Raw genomic sequence first — 4,899 nt, 5'->3', positions numbered from 1 at the left:
CCCCCCCCCCCCCCCTTTTTTTTTTCTTTTTAGTAAGTATTATGCTGGAGCCTTTAATTATAAGGTCAAATACAGGACAGAAAAGAAAGGACAGAACCGTCTGACCCATACCTCCCTGACTGCCAAATATATATTTTCTCAGGGTTAATCAGGTCTTTTTATCTGTTTTCTGTAGTATCTGCATCTGTGCCTTGTACATAGCAGTAAATAGGGCATGGGAGGCAGAAAAAAAAAAAAAAAAAAAAAAAAAAAGAAAGCTCAGTCAGAGAATGTGACTGTCTCTATCATAGATATCCTATGAGATATGAAGAGTGACATGTAATCATTCCAGTTGAACAAAAATTCTGGCTTTCTCATATTCTGTGGATACCTGTGCAAGACTTTGGAGCCAGATTTGGGGAAAAGTGGAATTGTTATTTCTGGAAACTGAAAGAAAATTGATTGTTCTAATCCTATCTGGGTTGGAACTCTGGAAAAAAAAAAGGGGGGGGGGGGGGGGGAAGACAGGATCTAAATCTCTTAGGTGGGATTTAAGGATAATTTTCACAATTTTAGCCTTAGATCTCTCACCCATTTAAATATGAGAATACCTTTCTTCCTTTCATACAAATACTATAAATAAGTATGATAAATATAAAATATAAATATTAAATTAAATTAAAATATAAATAAGTCATGAACATATTGTTCATGACTATGGTCATAAAGGAAGAAATTGCTCTGTATATAGTATGTATATTACTCCTTCTAATAAAATTCACAGAGATGAACACTAGGAAAAAAAATATCAATGTCAATATCAATATCAATATCAATATCAAAAAATATCAAAAAAAATATCTATCTAAAAGTTAGGCATTTAGTCTAAGGTCATGTCAACACAATGATCAGATGATTCATTTTACTCCAATGAGACATTTGGATAGAGCAAATCATCCTCTGTAGCTGTTGGACTGTCTAATTACTGAGGAAGCAGAGGTGACTAGTGCAGACCAAATAACTAAGTTTAGAAGACCATGGTGATAGTGAAAGTAAATAACCATTGTGAACAAATATCCATGCTTTGGAACCAGTCAAACTGTTTTCAGCTAAAGCCATTAAAATAATTGAATTTTGACAGAATTGTAAGCAATTTAAAGAAAAGACCTGGTATTGTGCTTGGTAACGTAAGTGAAGGAATCTCTCTCTACTGCAGTTACAAAGTAATGAGTAAATAAAGGTGGAAATAAAAAAATAGCATTTTGGTCATGTAGAGATTCTGTAAGAAGGATAAAAATGTCTCATCTGTTTAATTGTGATGATGGGGTGGGCATCTCAAGCCTAAAGTCTACAGACAGATTCCATCATATATTTGTACACTATTAGAAATGACCAGTTTATTTAATTTCATGATGATAAAACATATATATATATATATATATATATATATAAAAGTGTTGACTACTGTGTACAGTTAAGAGTGTAGGTTGCACATGGGCAGACTATCATGTCTGATGGTGGAGAAAGTCTGTGTCTAATACTGTACCCTAGAGAAATTGTTCAAGAGCTGTTTATCTTTGTGGAAAGATTACTCTGATATCAGTGAGAATTATCTGCTGTGTAAGTGCCAGTTGAGTTGTAAAGCTTCTTTAGGGTATTTTATCAGGTGTTCTTAGTCAGCAACAATGCTCTCTATGTGAATAGAAAGAGACAAGAAAAAAGGCTTAGTTTTTCTGATTAAAATACATGAATCTGGTAATTATTTTTATTTATTTGTTTTAGAATATTTTTAGGATCATGCAAAATCTATCCAACTCTTCTTTGCTATCACACAGGTATTGAAACCTATAGCATTTTCATATTATTTAGTTTGTTCTCTCCATTAACACTGAATCTTTCTTCAGATGAAACAAACAAACAAACAAACAAAAAAGGATGTGCTTAAAAGGATCTCTATTAAAATAACTGATTTTCTTGTGCTTATGTTGACAGTTTCTACTTCTGAATTCTTCAAATTCTGTCCTCAGACAGATATATATGTGGATAACCACATATGTTTCAGTGAGAGTTTCACACTTTTATCTTACAAAAGAATTTGACTTATGGGTTTTGTCTCTCTTAGGAATAGTTTTGGAATATTAGCTATACTATGCCCTGAAAATATTTCATGCCCACTGCCGTCTGAGTGATAGTAATTCAGGAACCACTTTGTAGGAGACTGAAAGTGGATTTTGTAATCCTTTTGAAATCTTTCATTTTTTGATGTCTGTTTGCTAATCAAATTGAAAATGAAATGTAGAGAAATTCAACATTGTTGCAGTGAAACACATGGCTTTTAGCTAGTGGTTGAGAGTGGAAATGGAAGTCCAAAGATGAAAGTTATGATTTAGCATCAGTTCTGGATTTTGTCTATGGCTTGGCAGAAATCTCTTAGGACCCAAACTGTTCCTGCTGTTGTAACTGGAAGGGAGAAATACACATTACTTTTGAAGCTGTTTCTTCCACTTCCATAAGGTGTTAATTTTCCCCGTCTAGTGGTGTGTGAAGATTTTCAGATCTCTTTGATTTGCTTTGAGGGTCTCAAGTAGGTGGAGTTCTGTCTTCCTTTGTATTACTTTTTTTTTTTTTTTTTTTTTTTTTTTGTGTGTGTGTGTGTGTGTGTATTTTCATACTTTTGTTCTATAAGCTGTTTTATATGTATAATAGGATTGTTTGCTATTCTCTCACTGATTTTGAAATAATCAAGCTCTATGTAGGTATTATTATAGTGACATTTTTTGACCCTGTTGCTCTTAAATGTCTAAGTTCTTCATTCTTCTTACATGTCTAAGAAGACTTAAATAAATCTATTTTTTTTTTTTAATTTATTTATTTGGATTTTCATGGCTTCTTTTCCAGCTAGTAAAACAAACAAACACATTTCTCTTTGATATGTTATTCAAGTTAATGAGCAAAAAGCACGTTTGTTACTCTCATAAAGGAGTTGAGAGAATGAAATCTGTTTCAAACTTGTCATTGTTTGATGGAAGGCTAAGGATTAATATTCTTATTTCAGATCAAGAGTATCCTATTTCATTACAAAAAGTTGCTATTTTATTAACTTGCCTTATGTAGAAATCAGAGTGTTCACAAAGAGGATTACATAAAAATAATAAAAGGTATGAAACAAAAACATCTTAGTCATTTCTGAGCTTGTGTGTTTCAAATCCCAAGAAAAAAACCCACCCCAGATCATCTTATAAAAACACGTAACCAGCCTATGTGAAACTGAGAAAATGAATTAGAATGCTGACTTGACATAAAATGTATAAAGAAATAATTGTTGCAGTTCCTATCCCATAAACTATAAAACTATAGCATAGTTTTTACTCTTTTTTAGATGTACTAGGTTCTTACAAAGTCCCAGTGAATTTTACATTTTTGTACTAATTGAAATATTAGTACATTAGTACATTTTTTGTACTAATTGAAACTTCAACTCTCCATTCTGTGAACTTGTCTGTGAACCTTAATAATCCATATCTAAACGCACATAAGCATAAACTGAACTCTTCAGCATGATTATTCCACTAGTCAAAGATTGGTTAACCATGGCTGCATCAGCCAGGAGTGGTTTCCAGGTTTTCCTTTGGCAAAAATCACTATAAAGTATTTATGTGTATCCATGTATAGAAAATGGGGGAAAAAAAAGCACATTTGGTCATTCAGCTAGTTATGTAGATAACAAACAAATATTCAAAATTTCATTCAGATTTAGAAAATTTTCTCCACTTTATCTTTTTTTTTTTTTTTTTAACTATTTTTCTTCCCATTAAGATGGGTAGAAACGAGTAAAAATTATTTGGTGGTTAATGATCAGGTTATATAGAGGTATTTCAATAATAGGATGAGGGATTTATTTGTTGTAGTTGTTTTCTGTTTTATTTGTTTGTTTGTTTGTTTTGTTTGTTTTGTTTTTAAGATAGGATAGATGTCTGTCAATGATACCTTACTCCTAGGTCTTATTTCTGACATCTCCTGGTGTTCCTGGACTGTTGATTTCTGTGCTGAGTGTAAAAACCCATCTTTAATTTGTTAATCTGCCCCATATTTGAAAAAGCAATCTCTATCTAATGCCATTTCTTGTCAGAAAACATAGTGTGTGTCTGAGAAGTTTGGAACTGAGTTTGAAACTCTTCCTTTTTTTGAATTATCTTGTTTTCTAACACTCTTTTTGCTGTCTTACTGCTTCAATTGGAAGTCTTTCCATGGTATAATAATATTTTCTCTTAGCAACAAGTTTGGGATTATATTGGCCAACAGAGTTGAAAAGAAAGTAATATTAATAACTCTAATTACCCTGCTAATAGGCTAAATGGAATGGAAAGATTCCTAATTCCTTTTCAGAATTTATAATAATTTTCCTGCCAGCTGACCTGGAGTATCTAGCCAGCTCATTGTTATAAATGAGGGTCTGTTATCAGTGTTTGCTTTGTGTACAATAGAGGTATTTTTTATCATTAATGTTTATTGATAATGGTGATTAGGCTGAAATTTCCTACTTCTGTGGAGAAGCTTACAGGCAGGAATTTTAGAATTGCAATTGTGAGCTGCAGAAGATACTTAAAACACCTGAAATGTTCCACATGACTCACCAGAGCTATTCCTGTTCCATCTCTTCCTCTCCAACTCAGAGAAGCACCTCATGTGGATGGGAACATTTAACTTAGAGAACCTTTGGGTTGATAAAACAGTAGAAAATACCCGCTGTGTCTAAAGCCTTTGCATTGTTCACCTTCTCATTTTCTTTATATATAGCAAAATACCATGTAAATAAAGTTTGTGTTTAATGTGTTCTTGCCTGCATAACACTATTTTATTTTATTTTATTTTATTTTATTTTATTTTATTTTATTTTATTTTATTTTATTTTATTTTATT

The sequence above is a fragment of the Oxyura jamaicensis genome, chromosome 2 (genome assembly GCF_011077185.1).
Source record: "Oxyura jamaicensis isolate SHBP4307 breed ruddy duck chromosome 2, BPBGC_Ojam_1.0, whole genome shotgun sequence".
Lineage (NCBI taxonomy): Eukaryota > Metazoa > Chordata > Aves > Anseriformes > Anatidae > Oxyura > Oxyura jamaicensis.
This window is presented reverse-complemented; position numbering follows the sequence as displayed.